General features: G+C 35.6%; 1 protein-coding gene across 4 annotated transcripts in view; it reads left to right on the forward strand.

Moving 5' to 3' along the window:
- Positions 1-20,808, forward strand: part of ADAM22 (ADAM metallopeptidase domain 22) — a 183,606-nt gene that overhangs the window by 46,209 nt on the left and 116,589 nt on the right. The gene's annotated exons all lie outside the window — the stretch shown is intronic.

Below are 20,808 nucleotides of genomic sequence, written 5' to 3' on the forward strand. Positions count from 1 at the left end.
AAGTTAATATATTGAAGAGAGCCAGTTTGGTATAATGGTTAAGGTGTCAGGCTAGAAACCAGAAGACTGGGAGTTCTAGTCCTGATTTTGACATAGCATAAAAAATAAGTGAAATGTTGTACACCATTGGTGAGGCCACATTTGGAATACTGTATCCACTTCTTGTCATCACAATATAAAAAAGATGCTGAGATTCTAGAAAGATACAAAGAAGAGCAACAAGAATTATAAGGAGTCTGGAGACTACATCCTATGAAGAATAGCCAAAGGAATTAGGTATGTTAACAAAGAAAAAACTGAGGTGAGACATGATAGCAATCTTGCAATACTTGAAGAGCTACCACAGAGAAGATGGTGTTGATTTATTCTCCTTGGCACCTGCAGGTAGGACAAGAAACGATGGAGGCTCATTAAAGAAGAGTTTCCTGATAGTGAAAATAATTAAATAATGGAATAGCTTGCTTCCCAGGGTTGTAGGTGCTCATTGAATGTTTTTAAGAAAAGATTGGACAATCATGAATTTCCAATGTCCTGCCTAGCCCTATGATTTTATGAAGGCAGGTGGATGACTTTAGGCTTGTTATTCTCTCAGAAGATGAAGCTAATGCCAAACCACTTCCAAATTCTTGCTGAGAAAATGGGAACGACTTGTCTACATAGTTGCCAAGAGTCAAAAACTGATATGTAGGCATTCCAAAAACAAACAAACTTGACAAGTTGATAAATTGTGAACATGTTACAAATAAATATATATCTTTTGGGGAATTTGAATGTTTGAGGGGAAGAGCCAGGTGTAAAAGTGTGAGAAACAAAAGAACTGCAATATGTTTGGGCAGTTTTATTTTTTTTCCTTGCTTTTTGTTAATACACAACTATAAACCTGTCTTAACTTTTCTTGGTAAACAGTGTATAACATTTATATTGAAGTATCATATGAACTGTAAATCAAAAACACATTTTGCCATACAACAGTGATAGCTTAAACAAAAGTGAGCAACTTCAGTAGAAGTAGTAGCAAGAAAGTAAATTTTTATTTACTTTTTATTTGGTATTTAATAAATCCATGAAAACCAGGAAGTGAAGTGAACTGAGCACAGACTAAGAGATCTTGGAAATATTCTAGTCTTCTAATTAACATGCTTGATAAAACAGTATATGCACCATAACAAGAACTTACCAGTGAATCAGACTTACGTATTATAAAGCTATTGTGAAAAGGGAATAATTTATGGAAGTGTATTAAAGACAATTGAGTTTGATTTCTAGAGACAGCATCCATGCAGTAGTAGTGTGCAAATGGTTTGCTGCCTTCTGGATCCTTCCATTTAGCCTACATTCCAGAGCAATTCAGGCCAGATCCTGCTTAGTTTTTAAGGTTCCAGAGATGGCTAGAAGCTGTCACCTGAGGCTAGCAAAACCAAACAAGGAACAAATCAAGAAGCTTCCAATAAACCCCACCGTCCACATAGATAGCGTGCCAAGTGTAAGTTCATTCAATAAGCCAATAATAAATCACAATTTATTGTTTATAGCTGTGGAATTTCCCCAAATACAAGCATTTCTAAGGATCACAGTTGACTTCATATTTGCTGCTTGCTGTCAGTGTCATAGTGGAAAGCACTGGGGGATTAAAATGTACCGTGAAAGAGAAATCCAAGGTGGATCTCTAACTGGAATACATCTGGAAGGTTGGACAAAGTTTTTCTAAATTAATTGTGATATAGGATTTGAGTATAATAGTAAGCTATAGCCTGCCCCCACATCTTCCCAAAACAAGAAAATGTGGAGGAGTAAGTTCATGCAGCTAATTTATGCATCCAGTTAATTGAAACAAAAATGCATTAGTTTGCTCTTCTGCTGAATAAACCATTCATATGATATGCTGGAACAACCCATATTGCTATCTCAATGGCATTTAGGGCATTGACTTTTTCTGGTCTACATAGTTCTTTCTTTCCAAGGCTTAACATACTTTATAACAGCAAAAATTAAGAATCCCTCCCAGATGTTATTACAAGATAGATTAAGAGTACATTGAGTATTAATTGTTGAATTGAATTTGTAAGAATTGTCAACAGATTTAATTTGATTGCCCACTTAGTAAAATGTGTTTTAATGTATTTTTTTTCCTCCATGGAAATCTCTGAAGACTGCAATTTTGGCCATAAAATATGGCTATGTGTGACTTGTATACATTCTGTATGTTTTTACTTATATCTGAGGAAGGTTGCCTTGAATTCTTGGACAAATTCAGTCTACATGGCAAGCATGATAGCAATCATTCAGTCAATAAATTTTACCAGTTTTGTAAATAACAGTCTCATAGAGCATTATGCTTGGAACATTTTATCTCTTGTGCAAGGCAGCAATTTTTAGCTAAATCTAGTAGTAACAAGCTTTAAAGATTCTCTGACATTTACTCTAGCACACTGACAATCTCTCTCATGAGTATGTATCTGAGGTATTTTCCCCCCTTTACTTTGTGCTATAGTGAGACGTTGTTATTGATATATTATATGCTGCCTGGCACATACTTTAGTATTATTTAGTAAGGGAATACATAGGTAGATAGAGAAACAGACAGACAGATAGATTGATAGCTATAGATGTATATAGGTGCATATGTTTATGTATACACATATGAAAGAGAGTGAGAGAGCACAACTGTTTAAATGGGAGGTTTCCCATGTCTCATATGAATTTGTATATTTTTCAGTTTTTTCTCTGACAATATTCTTTGCCAAAAATAAATTAAAAAATCACAATGTTTTTTTTAAAGTATAGTTACAAAAAAAAAATCTGTGAAAAATTCTATATTTTCAAGTAGGCTGATTTTATGAGATTTATAGATTTATTTTAAATAATTTTTGTCTTGTGTAATGTGGTCTAACAATCTGATCACAAAGAAATAATCATACTTTGTATATTAATAAAAGTAAAAGCTAACATTTCATAAATGGGCATTATTTTGCTGAATAAAATATTTTGTCTAGTACCGTGTTTCTCATATAATAAGGCTGGGTCTTATTTTTTTTGAGCCCTGAAAAAATAGCTAGGCCGTCTTTTCGGGGGTGACTTAATTCCCCCCACTTGCATCTTCGGGTGGGCGGGCAGTGAGGGCTTGGATGTTGACCTCGGCGTTGGTGGGGCACTTCGTATCGGGGTCAACGCAGGCAGCACCATATCCGGGTGTGCAACAAAAGTACTTCCTAACGGCAAGCCCCACCACCATTCCCCCCCATTTCGCATGTTTTAATATAGGCCTTAATTTGGGGGGAGGGACTTAATTTCATTTCATGCCTATAAAACATGCTGGGACTTCCTATTGGGGGAGGCCATATTGTTGGAGAAACAGGGTATTTAAGTTTATATGTTATATAATCATTTCTTCCAGTGTTAAGGGCTGTTTCATTTTTTAAATTTGTCTTTAAGTTAGATACAAGAAAAAAAATTATCTGCAGGTTTGCCATTTAAACATCATAATTTACATTTAAATGGCACTTACACATAAATTATTGTTGAAAATTTTCTTTAAAATGCATGTGAAAAGCATATCAGTGTTTTGAGTTCTTTTAATTTATAAGTTTGCTGTAATTTAAAAGAAATTTTCATTTAGTTCTCTAAAACATTGTAGCAACCTTTTTAATTTCTAATACATTTAGAATAAATATAAAATTGCAACAGCTCTTTAAATAAATCTATATGAACAGCATGAACACATCTGAATGTAATTTTTATATTTATGTACCATAGTAAATTTTACAACTCAACACTAGCTTTTATTTACAAAATAATTACATTTATTTATAAAATGATGTCACTATTGTATATTCTTTGAGAAAACACAATTCTATTGCAATAAAATAAAATAAATGCTATATATTTTTATTTGAATTTAGGCTTGAATATGTCAAGCTGTTATATATGTCATATGGATACCCATTTATACCTTTAACTTGTTCCTGAACTAGGTCTAAACTATAAACAATAATCAATGGTGATTAAACATATTAGCATGTATATATAGGAAGGTAATATTATTAGAATAATAATTTGGCTCCAAAACAACTGCATGCACGCACACACACACACACACACACACACACACACACACACACACACACGTGTGTGTGTGTGTATGCAATTGTTTTGGAGCCAAATTAGTGTAGGGTTTAGAATTTCTCCCTCTGACTGCTGCCTTACAAAATCTGTTTTCTGTATGCACGTGAACTCCCTTATAGAATACTATAGTGTATTTCATTAGGGCATTTCTTTGGATACTGCATAGTTTTCACTGCCAGTGTCTAGGTCTTGGATGTAGAATCACTAATTGGATGTGGAATCACTAATATTGAAGTCCTCAATCTTTGTTGGAATTTTACATCTGTAATTTTAAGAATGTTTTGGGCATACTCATAAATGCTCTGCCATCGTTTTCATGGGCAATCATAAAAATACCTATATGGCCAATTGGGGACAGCCTTTGCAAATTTTCCAAAGGACATAACTGCTTTAACACCTCAACTAGCGATATTTTCCCATGCACTTCCATGTACTGCAGAGCATCTTTTAAAAATGTTTTGTCCAACTGGCTATTGGTCAGAAAGTTTAATAGTAAGGTTCCTCCCCACCAGTTCTCATGCTGTGAATTTAGATTAACTTTCTGTGTTATGGTAGTTTATATTTGATCCAAATGATAGGCTGCCATTTTAGTTGTGAAAGAAAGATAATATGAAAACTTGAATATGGGTTAAAGATTTATGAGCCACATAATGGACTTTTGGCTGTCCCTGTCTGAACTGGGTGAGGTCAACTAGAAATTAGAATTCAAATGTAAGTAAGTTCATGCCAGCATGCAGTACAACTGGACCTGCTATTTTTTTCCAACTTACCTATGCATGTGCACGCATGCCTATGAACCTTCATAGACATACTGTTTCAGTCCTCCACAACAGTCCCAATTTCTCATGTGGCCCTTTGGGAAAATAAACTCCCCACCATTGGGCTAAAGCAAACCAGTCAAAGCTGACCAAAGTATTCAAAAGCAAGGACTGACATAAACTAGAAGAGATGAAAAGCTAAGGAAAGTTAAAGAGATCTATAGAAGGCTTAGAATATGAAGACTATTGAAGGTTCTACTGAGACAATGACTTCTACATAACTGAGAACAACCAATCAGAAGTAAGAGATACCACAAAAGATAAGGGAACAAAGAAGTCTCTCAGAATATTGTGGAAAAAGATAATATAGCAAGGAACATACAACAACTACTCACAGTACTAAAAACACTGGAAACAACAGCTAGGAAATATGAAATAGGTGTGACTGTTAGTGACCATAAAGATAAACTTTCCCCTGGATGACTTGTCCTCCCTTTTAGTTTCTCCGTAGGTCATTAATTACTATTATAATCCACATTGCTTCTGGTCATCCTCTACTATTTTTCTTTTACTTTTCCCAACATAGCATTTTCATGGGAGCTGCATTTTTTCATACTATATTCACAATATTATTGTTTGAGCTTGATCAATTGTTCTCCAAATGAAAATTCTACATCAATTTATTCTATGATCCCTTTGTTGTTTTCATAGCTATTCCACAATATTCGCAAAAGTCTTTTCCAACACCAGCATTCAAAAAATGAGTACACTTTCTACGTTGCTTCTTTGAAGTAAATTTTCACGTTTGTTGTCTCTACAATTATAATTATTGTAGATAACAATCACATCACAGCCTCTGAAAATATTTTCCAAGACTTTCTTTGCTACTTTACCAAGTGCTAGTCTGAAATATATTTCTTGACTTCTAGCTTTCTACTGTTAATGGTCAATAATAAAAAAGAGAAGCTAACCATCATACCTTCATAGTCAATTATAAGTCTAGTTGCCCTCACCTGTTGTGATATAGTCTTTTTTATTTATTCTTAGCCCCATTTTTCACTGTGCTCCTTGACTTTCATTATTATAACTTGCAGGTCATTTGTATTTTCAGGGATCAAGGCAAAATAATTGGCAAGTTATTGATGTTTCTTTTTCCAGGTTTACATCTTTCTGTCCATCTTTAATCAAAATATATTCCATTTATAGATTGAAAATAAAGGGGGAGAAATGCAGCCTTGTCTCATTCTGTTGCCAATCTGGAATCAGTTTGTTTTGGTCTGGAGTATGACTTCCTGACTTCTGTATAGGTTTTGCATGAGGACAATGAAATTTTCTGGGATTTACGTTTTATGAAAGGCATTCCCTTGTATGTAGGCAATAGCTCTATTGTAAGAATTTTATTATATTCCTTCCATCTCTAATCTATTTGAACCAGTTACTATATGTCCATAGGGATCTTTTAGCATAACAATCTGAGGTTGGAACTTTATTCTAATTTACTTTCTCAAAATAAATCCTTTGGGAAAATTTTTCCTGTTTCTGTTTTTAGTGTATTTAGAGAAAATGTTATTTTCACTGCACCTTGTCTCTTCTAAAGCTCCCTGAAATTCTTGTTAAGTTTCTTCATGATATCTTTGTTTTTCTTTAGCTTGTCTCTCTTTCTTGGAAATTCTCACTGTTTATTATTCTGGCATATAGTTTACTTTCTTTTATTTCATGTCAATCTCTTTCTACATTTGACTTTAAAAATTGTTCTGTTTCATTTGATAGTTCTTCTAGTTCCTTATTAATAAGGTTCAGGAGCAGTTCTAAGAACTGTTATTGGAAGTGGTAAGTTTATGTCAAGATCACATTATGGAAACTGGCGGGCTTTATTCTTCTGCTTTGTATTGCCTTAAAGTTTGGGTGATTTGTAATATACTCTACAATTAGCTTTTGGCCACAACTTTGCTGATATACCTGATCTCTTCCATCTCTTTGTACAAACAAATATAGTGAACTTGATTTCTGGGTGTTTTATTACATTGGTTGAATAAGAATGTATTGTACTAGTCTAATCTTTGGTTTCTCAGTGTTTTCTTCCATTTCTTAAAGCAATTTACAGCCCTGAGTTTTTTTTTACAATTTACTTGCTGTCTTGCTTTGGGGATAAGTCAACACTGAGCTGTACCCCTATACAAGTTTTGCTTTTCACCTTCTTTCAGAACTTGAATTACTGTTTTGCTTTGAATGTTACTGGCATTTTTTTTCTAATTTAAATAATATAAAGATGATAAAAGCTGATGGGATGGACTTTTGCAAATAATATGCTTGCAGATACATTGACATCCATAATAAATTATGGGTAATTCTATAGGGATTGTTTTTCCTATAACTATCTATAATTGTGAATGCTGGACAATAGAAGAAGCAGATGGCGGGGGAGGGAAAGCAGACTCATTCGAATTACGGGTTTGGAGACAGCTACCATGTAAGCCTTGAGCACTAAAAATAACAGGCAAGTTGATTATAGACTACATCAAGCTTGACATTTCACTAGAAGCTTACCAAGCTAAGGTTGTCTTATTTTTGTCATGTCATGCAGTCATATTCTTTAGAAAAATAAATCATGCTAGGAATGGCTAGAACTGCTTGAAAATGAGGCTGACAAAGAATAGACTGGATAGATGCCATAGATTAAACACTATGCCGTTTGAAACTTTGAAACTTTTTACTTTAGAAACTTTAGAAAATGGTAAAACATGAACACTTGGAGAAAGGTAATATATAGAATTTTTGAATGTTGGATGTGACTGAACAGATGAAGTGAGAGATATAGGCATTCATTGATGCCCTCATAGTTTATTAGTTCAAGCTTTGTCAACAGACTATGTTATTTTTAAACTTTATAATATGTGGAATGGCCTTCACATTGACAAATAAAGATTGAGGATTGATGTTGCATAAATTGTGGCTTTTGAAATCAAGTGGCTTTTTTTTTAAATAAACACGTTATAACATTTAAAAAAGTATATTTATACCATGAAATCCTTTAGTCTTTTCTCTGCTGTATATTCAACAGTCTGTTGGTTTAGAGAGATGTGACTTGTGATTCAGCATAACTATAGAGCTCCAGATTTAGAAAATCTGCTTTAAATGGTGACACAGAGCACACATTTAAAGCATTCCTATCCTATTTTGTTTTCAGATTGGCATCAATGGTATTGGCTAAGCTTAATCCCTGCCCTTGAAAGGCAAGTCTGTTTGATAAATTGTTATAATAAGGATGATCTGTGGCTCAAAGAAAGTAACACTACATTTTTATGAATAGGTTGCATAGTGGATAACCTAAATTAAATTGAAAAAAATAAATAAATAAGCAACACACTTTTGAAGAAACTCTAGCCTACATCACATGCAAGAATTCCTCACATGAATTACTTCTTTATATATTGTAATAAATTTTTTTTCAGACACAGGTTTTTGCATGTAGGAATGTTCTCTTTTTATTAAAGTGATCTTCCTTTTTGCATGTGAGATACATTTACATTCAGATCAGACCCAAATCTCTGGATCTGGTTATTAAATTCCAGCTACTAATTATATAACAATTATAAAAAGGCCCAATGAAACATCAAAAGTCTACTGAAAATAATAATTAAGGGAAGCAATCGTGTTTAGAAAAAGTTAGAAAAGATGACACCAAATAATACAAATTATTAAGAATTATTAAGAATATGGATGGAACTGACAAATGAAGAGATGGAACTGTTTAATGCAAGATGGAAAAATAACTCACATGAAAATAATTTAATGTAATGAATATAACTATAAATCAGCGACTCCATTATCATTTCTTCATTAATCAAGACCAAAGATGTATTCATATACATTTCTGGAATTTGGCAAAATATGAATATTTACACCATCCATATAAACAGAAAAAAGTATTGTGCATGTGCTTTGTAATTAGAAAAGAGATAAGTCTTTTTTCCCTAGAATATACAAGCATTCCACCACGGCTGCTGACATATCTTTATAGCTTTGTTAAAATACAGTTTGAAATTCGTAACAAGAGCTATTTTAGAGTGGCAAGAATCACATAAAATTTATTATTCTGTTGCATATTTTGTTTGCGCCATAGAACAAAACATTCGGCTCTTCAGGCCTTTTGGAATGAGCCTCTTGCTCACTGTATCCTTACAATAAGTACTGTTTCCAATTTCTTGAAAGACCCTCCTTTGTGATCTACACAATATTTTCAATATAGCAACTAGAACAGGGTGTCAAACTCAGTTTCAATCAGGGCTGCATCAGGGTTGTGTTTGACCTCAGAGGGCTGGGGGGAGGACAAGATGGACATGCCCAGCTCGATGTCTCTCGTGTTGGGGGCACCTGTGGTGGCGAAGTGCTAAGACAGGATTTCCCTGAGACCTTCCATCACTCTCATTATAGGCTCCTTCCTTCCTTCCTTCCTTCCTTCCTTCCTTCCTTCCTTCCTTCCTTCCTTCCTTCCTTCCTTCCTTCCTTCCTTCCTTCCTTCCTTCCTTCTCTTCTTTTTCCTTCCCTTCCTTCTCCTTTCTTCTTCCTTCCCCTCTTTCCTTCTTTTTCCTTCCGTGCTCTCTTTCCTTTTCTTTTCCTTTCCTTTTTCCCTTTCTTCTTTACTGTCCCTTCTTGCATGCTCAAATGCAAAAGGGAAAACATTTCTCCTTTTGTTTTATTTTTAGTTTGTTTTGATAGCCCTCTGCCAGCAAAAATGGAGTTCAGGGGGCTGTGCCCCATTTTCAGCTGTGATAGCCTCCTGCAGTGCGCCCCCCCCCAACTCTGTTTTTGCTGGCAGAGGCACTGTGGGCCAGTCCTTTGCTGTTTTCAGGCCGGTCCTCCAGGCCAGATCTAAGCAGTCCATGGGCTGGATCTTTCTCACTACATACTGAGTGAGTGTTGATATTCTTCCTGGAATATTGGTGATTACAAAGTTCTCTCAGAACAGAAATAGGAATGGCTGATATTTTTGTCAATCCCATTAGGCAAGCCCATCCTACTCATGTCAATATAAAGAGTGTATTTCAGATCCTATCAGTCAAAGAACTCTGACTGTTGGGATCCAGAAGAAGAGCCTTCTTTGCTGCAACATTTACCCGTTGGAACATCTTATTCTCTAGGGTAAGATCTGCCCATCCTCCTACCCTTCTGCTGGACCCAGAAGACCTGACTCTGCCAGTTGGTCTGCGGTTCAGATAGGGGAGTTCCACACTGGAGATGGCTGCTGGACTGATAGCAGACACCTTCCCCTTACTCTCTGTTCTCTTCCTGTTCACCTTTTTGTTACCATATTGATGTATTCTCATTATGTTTTTCATTGCTTATTTTATTGTTCTATTATTTTACTTCTGTTTGTTTCCACTCTTTTTATGTCTTCCTTTTTATTATTGTAAGTTGCCTAGAATAGCACCATCATAAGTGGCAAATGAATTTAACAAACAAGCAAGTAAACAAATACAGTAGAACCTCTGGTCATGACCATAATTCGTTCCATAACTTTGGTCGCAACCTGATTTGGTCATGACCCAAAACTAATTTTGGAAATTTGGTGCTTACAAAAAAAAAATGGTGCGGGACTTCTGGTGGCACTTCCGTCAAGGACGGATGGAGACTGCGATCATACATGCATTCGATCCATGCTTGCCCTGTTGAAGGGGTCCCTACAGGACCACAACCATCAGACCCACCTCGGAGGGGTGGGGGATGAGGGGGAGACTGCCAGCCGGGTTGATGGGAGCCGCATCTCTTCTCCCTGGCTTGGTATACTCCCCTGGAAAGACAGGAAGAAGTGGCAGTTTTAATGGCTGCCCTGAAGACAGGAAGCTACTGGGACCTAAGTGTGTGCTGGAGTGGTGAAGTGGTGAGCGGTGTGTAACCAGATAAGAGAAGTTGAACTTTTTGTTTTAATAACCCCGAAAAGCAGAAAGAAGGATTCCTCACTTGAGAGTATAACAGCAGCAAATGGAAAACAAGAGGACAATATAAGGTAAATAAAAACTGGATTACAAAAGAGCTATAACAAAATTAAGGACGGAATTGGGAATAATATATAGAACCTGGCATTAATTAGGCATTGGATAAAATACTAAATTTGCTTGAAATGGTTGAAAATTAATGTTAATATAAAGGAAAAAAGAACTTTGAAAAGTGGAACTGATATAGAGCACCACCTAATGGTACAAGATATTTTTTCCTGGATGACTTGATGGAAAATTACTGGTCTTTTAAATGCGGGAATGAGAAAAGATATGAAATAAAAGACTTTAACAGAAAAAGAACCCCAGAAGCTTAAAAGAGAAAAGGGGAGATTGCAGCAAGAGGATAAATGAAGGCAATATCTTGGGACTGTTGTAGGTTGATTATGCAAAGGAAATAGAAAGACCAATAAGGAAAAGAGAAATAAAACGGAGTCTCTTGGCAAGGATTACAATTAACTTTAATAAAATAAAAAATAACACAATTGATTAAAAAATGGAAGAAGCAAGCAAAAAATTTAAGTTGGAACTGCAATCTGTGAAAGAAATGTTAAAAGAAGAAGGTGACTATACTGGCAGAAAAAGTAATGCAATTTATAGCAGAACAAAGGAACCCTAGAGAGGAGGAGCCAAAGGAAGAGGAAAACAGCCAAGATGGACATGAAGATTCAGAGACATTGCCAAAAGACATAAAAGGAACTAAAACTAAGACATTGATGACAGAGATAATAAATAAAAAGTAAAAAGCTCCCAAGAGTAAGCAAAAGAAGAAGAAGAAGCTATACAAGAAGAAATTTTAAAAAAAGAGAAAAGGAAAGGGTGGGAGGAAAGATGGGGGACTGGCAGATGAAAATAAAAGTAATATTAGAGGAAAAAGAGGGATAAAGAAGAAAGGCCAAGAAAACTTAGTAAAGGGAAAGCTGGCTAAAAATAAGAGAAATTATAAGGCTGAGAGATTTAGAGATAAGGTTAGATATAGCATAAAAAGGGGATACCACATGGGGATGTATCTTTGCATTTTTAATTAGAAATGTAGATATGGGAGATTTGAAGTTTATAATTTACTGGGAATTACTTTAAGATTATTAGATAATTATAGATGAAAAAAATGAAGGAGTGAGCAATATTAAGAGGGTTCTATTATTACTAATCCTTTCTTTTATATCTATATATCTATATACATATTCTAAAATATGCTAATGACTATTTAAATGATATTAGGAAAACAGAGAATATGATGACGTGGGCAAAAATCTGGTATCAGTTATGTTCCACAAATGTGAATTAGGATTATATAAATGCTATAGGTTGAAATTAGTTAAAAGGAAGTAAAAGGGGAAATTAACTCTGTTTTTATTTATATTTTTTTCGTTGTGGTATACATGTAATAGAAAATGCAATTGATTATACAAAGGATATGAGAAAATAGAAAATATAATGAACTAGAAGGGATTATGTTAAGGGATTATTATATATAAAATATTTATAATGAATGTATTATATATTTGGCTAAGTGGAAACAAAGAAAAAATATGAAATGATTATATGAATATCTCTGGAATATATATAAGATATATTGTAGATGGGGGATATACCATGTGGATCCTAGATGTATTAATTTTACTTTTTACTCGGTTTTTCTTTCATTGACTGTCTAATCATATATATTGGTCTTGAAAAAGTTATAGATAATAACAATACATAATGTAACATAAATAGGTGGTAAGCTGAAAATGGAAATAATAGGGGATAAAGAATTGAAAATATATGTAAGGATGAGATGATTTTGATATTGAATTAAGGAATTGAAATATGAAAGAGAAATTTATCTAAAGATTAGTCGAATGGATAATAATTTGAGATGATATTAATTAAGAAAGTTGAAAATGTAACTATGATTATATAAATATTGTAATTTGGAATCATGTTGCTCACATGAAGAGATGTGTAAAAAATTAAAATAAAAAAACTTTGGGGAAAAATGGTGCAGAAGGGAAAATGTGAATTTTTTGTTTGGAATCTGATTTGGTCATGGTCAGAAGTGTTTATGATCATAGTTCTACTGTACTTGGTAGACTCTGGGCTTTACAAAAACAAGATTTTCTGGAAAATGAGCAAAATATATTGGATCATCAAACTACAATCATGGCAATTTAGGAAGAAGAGAGAGTAGGAGTCAGGGAGCAGTTGCTAGGGGAGACGAATAGAGGTTATGTGCATTCATATGATATGTCCTTGTGACTATGTATCTATATAGCTAATGCAATCCTAAATTAAATTAACAGAGGGATACAATCGAGATCAAGTGAGGTACTAATACCACTCTATAAAGCCTTAGTAAGACCACACCTAGAGTATTGCATCCAGTTTTGTTCACCACATTATAAAAAAGATGTTGAGACTCTAGAAAAAGTGCAGAGAAGAGCAACCAGGATGATTAGGGGACTGGAGACTAAGACATATGAAGAATGGTTGCAGGAACTGTGATTGGCTAGTCTAGTGAAGAGAAAGACCAGGATAGACATGATAGTGGTGTTCCAATATTTGAGAGGCTGTCACAGAGAGGAAGGGGTCAAGCTATTTTCTAAAGCGCCTGTAGGCCAGACAAGGAATAAGGGATGGAAACTGAACAAGGAGAAATTTAACCTGGAAATGAGAAATTTTCTGACAGTGAGAACAATCAACCATTGGAACAGCTTGCCCTCGGAAGTTGTGGGAGTGCCATCACTGGAAGCTTTCAAGAAGAGATTGGATTGCCATTTGTCAGAAATGGTGTAGGGTCTTCCGCTTGGGCGGGGAGTTGGATTAGATGACCTATAAGGTCCCTTCCAACTCTGACTTATCTGTTATCTGTTATATATACTTCTGTACAGCCAGCAGTGTTAGCCTTCTGAAAATATTGAAAACTTTTCTTAAATCCACTCTATATGCAAACTATAGTACTTTGATTAAATTGTTTGTAAATTGCTGACTTGGACATTTTGTGACTATCACCTCCTGTGATCCAAAATCAGGAAGCAGTGATACCTGAGCATCCTAATTATTTTAGTATTGTTCTCTTTGCCAGTCCCTAGATCCTTTATGGATAGAATAGCTGAATGTGGAGATCTGATGAATGTGACTGACTGAATCAGCACTCCCCCCGCCATGTCATTAAAGAATCCACATAGAAAATGACAACTGGGAGAGGAATGGTTAGTACTTCCTTTTTCTACATCCCAAAAGAACATAAATAGCATAATTTGTGAATTGTTCAGAAATGGAAGCAAAACCTGGATGGCCCTTCAGAAGGCAGTGAGAACCCAATTGTTTTATAGAACATATAATGTTGGCCGAAGTGGTAGCTAACAAAGGATGCTACAATGGTTTATTTAAGAGGGCCTTTTTTTTCTTGTTGCCTGTGGAGCAGCATCTCTCCAAAAATCTAGATAGCCTAAACTCTGATAGCCTTCATAAGGCACAAAAGACAATTCTCTCCTCCCCCCTCCCCCAGGGCATTTGTGCTGGAAGGTTAAGTGACTTATATTGGTTGATTTTCTACTGTATATTAGAATTGCTTTTTGAGACCTCAGACTTTGTTGCTTGGATGTTGGTGTAATTATGTTTGGTTTTAATTCTTGTATGCCACTCAAAGTCATTGCTATGTGACAGGTAGTCAAATAAATCATGTAAAAATGTAAATGAATAAATACGTAATGGATATTTTATTGGTATATGTAAAATAATTGAAGTTGAAAATGTAAAAATGCCAAAGCAAATGATTAAATAAATAGCCCTGGAAATTGAAAATCCTAGATTTTATGTCAGTCTAGTTCTTTAACTCTTAAGGGACATATAAATTCTTAGACTTTAATAAAATAACAAGAAATGGCTCCTTAATTTTGGATAGTTTCTTTTGAAACTAATTTTGTTTTGTCAAAACAAACTTAAAATCCAACTGGTTTTAAACTGAGACAGTTGATTGTCTTCTTAAAGGGAATTTAATTTTGTAATTGGATTAATATATAGTACTCATATCTTACTGATGATTTTTGAACAGACTTTTGTCAGAATTAGTATTGTTTCCAACTCTCCTAATCATTGGGTTTTTTTTAGAATTCATAAGCCAAATGTAAAAATGTACTTGAAACTTTTAGATATTTGTTTGTCTTCTTATAAATTTAATTGTATTTTTATTTTGCCAATTGTTCTACATTTTTACATTAATTCTGCAATTGTGGCCAGTGGGAATTTTCACATTGTCTTAATGGAATTAAAAATGTACCGAACATGAATTTTAAAGACATATTAGAATTCATAAGTCCTTCTTGCTGTCTGACTTCCTTCTTTTGCAGAATCAGTGTCTCCAGTCTAAAGATCTACTTATGCTGAGTGAAAAGTAATAAAATTTGCATTAATCTAGAAAGCAATAAAAACAAGTTTGGTGTAGTGTAATTAAGGTATCAGGCTAGAAATTGAAAGACCAAGTCTTGAGCAAGGAAACCAGCTGGGTGATCTTAGTTTAGTCATTTTCTTTTAATCCTATGAAGGAAACAATGGCAAATCACTTTTGAAAAACCTTGTCAAGAAAACAACTGGACTTGTCTAGCAGTTTCCGAGAATCAGACATAAACAAAAAACAAAATTAAACATAACCTTATACTCTTCAGCATAAGTCTTCTATTCCTGAAATTGCTATGATAGCATCTATATGATTAGGATTTTCTCTCTCCAGCATTTAGGATCTATTTCTGTTCTGAGAATTTCAGAGAAAAAGAATCAATCCCAGAAAAGTAACAATACCTCTGATCAATAATGTGTATTTGCTTCCCTCCCCATCTTCACCATAAGGAAAGTTTCATATTCTGTGGTCCATGGCTGTGGATAGTGCTTGTATATAGTACCCTGAGACTCAAATATGTGTATGCTATTAAATTATCTATATATATTTTAATGTGATAAAATGGAAAACTCCTTAAATACATGGAGAGTACCTTTATTAATTCCAAGTAACATTGAATTTAATTGGAACATGGTCCATACTATTCAAAGGTTGCATGTATGAAGTGGATCATGGTTTTCCTAGGAAATTTAAATCTTTCCCAAATGTGTTGGAGATTGCTCTATTAAGATTTGGGTAGTCAAAATCATAAATCCCTCAATATTAGTTCCATATCAGAGATATTTTATTTTACCCTATTTAGAAGAATTAGTAGATGAAAAGACAGAGACCTAATCCTTTTAATTAGTGAGAATGTATTGTAATGATATTCATAAAAACATAGAATATAGGCTACACATAGAAAGAGATTAAATGGATGAATTAAAATCCATTTAAACATATACATTATCAAGCCTAGAAGAAAAAATATTCTTGTCTAATTTAACTTTAACCTTTCAGAAGAGCATTTCTCTTTGGAAAGCTTTAAAAACAGCTTTGTAAGCAACTCTTAAGCCAGAATAATTTGTAAACACATATGAAACTTTGATATTTTAATATTTGTATTCCTCAGCACAATGTCATTAGTATTTCTGAATCTCTTCTGTGTTTATAGTATCTTTTAAAACCTTTTATATGCTTCCTTGAGTTATTTACAATTAGGTGGCTTTATACATAGATTACTTTTACTCTTGTAACTTCAGCCCCACTATAGCTAAACTGAGTTTCTTTTACTGTGTTTCCCTGAAAATAAGTCCCAGTCTTATTTTTTTTTGAGATTGAAAATAAGCACTTGGGTTTATTTGGGGGGAGGATTTTTTTTAATGCAGGAGGCAGCGAGCATTGGTGCTAATGGGCATGGAAGCACAGCTATTGCTGGCCCTCCCCTCTCCATCCCACTGTCTGCTTGCCTGAATCTGCAATGGACTAAGCTCTTGGCATGCCCAGCCTCCACCTGCCCTACCTGATGGCCCAGCTGCTGCCAGGACACTTCTCGGCCGCAGTGGTTGCCATGCTGGCTGCCAAGTGGCTGCCCATGCTGCTGCTGCCCTTGTGAAGGATCTTTAACCTCCTGGCAGGGCAGATGGAGACTGGGGCATGCAGAGAGCTTGGCCCTGATTGAGGCTATGGGCAAGCAGACAGTGGGCTGGAGAGGGTGGGGCTGGTGATAACTGCCCAAACACTTTTCACCCAGAGGAAGATAAAGCTTTGTCTTTGCAATTGGCTCCATTTCAAAGCATCCCTTTTGCAAACACATGAAGTTTTGAGTCTCTGTCATTTCTCAATCGGGACAAAAAGTGTTTGGTTGACTACATGGGGAGCAATTTGTGCAGCAGAGTCAGGCGGAGGCAGAGGTCATCCCAATGCACCGCCCACTCCATCCCACCATCTCTCAGTTTCCCAGAAGCTGCACTGAGAAGACACCCGCGCTGAGCATCAGGATCATCTGCCTCTCCCATCCCCCATGCCTCTGCCTCCATCTGCTACCAGTGCCGCCATGCAAGCACCCCGTGAGCCTCCCATGAATCAGACAGCAACACAGCACATCTGGATCACCTGTCTTCTCCCACTGCCTCTGCTTCCACACTCAGAATTATTGGTATTTGGGCTGTGCCAAAGGGCATGCGGGCTGCTGCTGCTGCTGCCAGACACCGTTGTCACCCTGCACACTCACTGCCTCTCCATTGGGCTTATTTTGGGGATAGGGCTTATATTTGGCCCACCTAACAAATCAGGGTAGGGCTTATTTTTTGGAAAACACAGTAGGTTTCTTTAGATCTTATTCATTGTTGAGCTAAAAGATCATCCACACATATACAACATTATTCCTCCAACTACTTCTTTTAAAAATTGACTTTTAATACTAAATATTTGAAGGAGTGTTGGCTATGCTGTTAATTTTCTAAGAATCTTTAGTCAACAACCATACTTCAGTTACTTTTCTTCACAAATACTGTGAGAAATAATATGACAATTCTAGGAATCCTTCTGAATGAATAAACTAATATGGCATAAAAATAATTCTTTTCTTCTTCTTAATAGAAAGGATATAATTTCACTTAGTTGTCAGATGGAGATGGGCACTGATAATTTTTTTTAGCTGGAGTTGGCAAAAACTGAGTCTATATGAAGCATGAGTATTTTGTGTTTCCAGTTTATTTTTAAGTAATATGTTTATAATAGCCACCTTAACTGGTAGCATTCTTTCGTTCAAAAGTAGTAAGAGAAATAAGGATGGATTTCTCATCAGTCAGGGAGTAAGAGGTAATAGCTAATATTCATAATTTAGGCTTAATTAGAAACATATTTTGAGACCATTGTAATTTTATAAATATATCATATTTATAAATAGTTCTCATTGATGCCAAATAATGAATTAATTTACAAATATTAATGCAAAATGCATGCTAACTTGTTTTATTTTATTTTATTGTTTTTTGGTTATACTTTATTATTCTGGTCATAAAATATATTGTTCATATCACATATCAGACAATGTTCACATCAGACAGCAGGTGTGAAAATATTTTAATTCTGCCTTGTTTATGGCTATTGATGAATAATAGAACAAGTAATTCTTGTAGCATTACAAAATGAAAAGAACTCATTGAGGAAATATATTTCCTTCCAATGAAAACAATGAATAAACCTTCAAAAATGCTAAGCAAACCTGTGTAGAATTTTCCACACTAAAAAAAATATATATCAAAGATTAGGAGCAAATTTAACTGATGACATCATTCTGTTCACTCTCTTTTATTATTTCCCTCAGAGAAGCCAATATTGACATATGATATAGTTCTGTGTGTGATAAACAAAGATGTTTTTTTCTGTGTTTATAGTTAAGTTTTCTAGTCAGTGTAGCTTGAACAACCAAATTCAAAAAGCATGGTTAGGGTTAGGGTTATTTATTTATTTTTAAGAGATTTGTAAAATTGCCCCTCACATAATTCTTGCCCCTGGGCAGCACACAATAATACTGTGGTGGTCTCCCATGGAAAGAATGAGACACAAACGTGTGTACGCGGGATGGAAGCCCAGAATAATTTCTAGTGCTTCCTTTTATTGAGAATTTTGTACATAGTAAGCATTCACATTGTGGATTACAATAATTAGATATAGTACATAGAATTGTTTATACTTGTCTGAGCTGCTTAATTGTTTCTGGTGTTTGCTTTTAATTTCCTTGCTTTATCTCGGTGACCTTTAGGCAGACATATATGTATAAGGTCTTAGACTAATCATTACCCAATACTCAAGTCAAAGTTTATTCCCACATCTCCCTGTTTTAGTTTTTTATGATCACGGATGCCTCGGTAGCTTTTCGCCATCTGCAACAACAGTTCTCCTTCCGTGAGGCTTCACCCGACACATTCCTAAAAGTCCAGGGAGACATTGGATACAACAGCATACACAAAGAGAAAGTATAAAAAGCAATATCACTCCAGCGATTAGGTGACGAATCCATGAACCATCTGGCAACCAGGACCAAAGTGCAGACCACATGTCCAGTCCCTCGTCCTCCGATTGTAATGGATTCTCATTCAGGGTTTGTTCCATATGCTGTATAGTAGCTGTAATGTTTGGAGAATAATCAGAGATATACATGCAACAATGCGTATGAATCACAGCGCAAACTCCCCCTTGCGCTGCCAAAATAGTGTCCACCGCATATCTGGTTTGTAGGACAAAGTCAAGGATTTTTCCTTGCTCTTCTTCCAGCAGCTTTAGAGTTTTAATGGTGTCTTTAAACATAGTAACTGTCCAATTGTTTAAACGATGTAAATCTCTATAGTTCATCATGACTCCTAAAGGAGGAATAACTCCCCTTGATATTTGTGTCCAGTAGTCATGAGTCAAAACAGAGTTTACTTCCGTTGCGGAACGCGCATTGCGGATATGAGCAGTCCCCAAAGATTTTTGAATGAAATGAGATGGGATTACTTTCCCAAAGGTGCAGACCCCTTTCCATCGTGCTGGCATGCGATCATAGGCCATCCGTCCACACAGCAACCATAGATTTGCTTCCAAGAGATGACCAACCTTATTTGGCTCAGCATAGATTAATTTTGCAAAGGATTCCATTAACATAGCCAAATAAGTGGACGGTGGTGCGTATTTCCCATTCGCACATTTAGACAACTGGTTTTCTTTCGTGGTGGGACAACATGTGGCAGGAATATATGGACACCTATTTTCATTGATCAAAGATGTGATATCAAATTTGGAAATGTTATGTACAAAATAAGTGAGATTTTTAGTTTTCATATCATTTGAATAAAACCGACTTCCATTGCTAATAACAATTGTTTTGTTGCAAAACGGATATGTCCCCAAGTAAGTCATATTCTTTACTGTCTCATTGTGGGTCCAGCAGATACCCACCATCTCTTGGATCCGGCTTCCAAGGTGTAAGGTAGTTATGTTACTTGTAGTCCAACTGCTGGACCACGTCCCCGAACAACCATAGCATTGTCCCTTATACCAGTCACCTTCGGCCAGAGGTACTGCAACCATTGGAAGCCCTGATGTTTTGTGAGTTGGCATGTGCATATATATCCAGCAATCAGTTTTATTATGAAGGTTTGCTAGCTTCCCCATGTCCTGGATCAACGTGTTTCTTTTCCATTCCCCCAAATCCATCCCCTTGCCCCTTTGGCTGATGATAAGGACGCACACAGCGAGCAGGAACCCAAACAACTGTCCCCTCATCTTCAACAGCAGCGTATCCTCTGCCCCAAGTTATCAGCGGGACAGGTCCTCTCCACGTTGGATCTGGTAGTCTCCTATACCGAACTTTCGGTCTTGGCGTACCTGCAGAAGGCGAGGAAGCAAAATGCCTATTGGCTGCCGTAGCAGCGGGAAATCCTGTCATGTTTAAAAAATTTAAAGTATATAATGTAATATTAAGAATGTTTTGTATGCAAGGCAAACCATATCCATCCACTTCCCCCGTTTTTGTTTTTATATGAGGGAGTGTTATACGGACTAGAAGTTGGCTCAATGTGTCCTA

The sequence above is a fragment of the Notechis scutatus genome, chromosome Z, assembly GCF_049901735.1.
Source record: "Notechis scutatus isolate UNSWTSFEM ecotype Mainland chromosome Z, rNotScu1.2, whole genome shotgun sequence".
NCBI lineage: Eukaryota > Metazoa > Chordata > Lepidosauria > Squamata > Elapidae > Notechis > Notechis scutatus.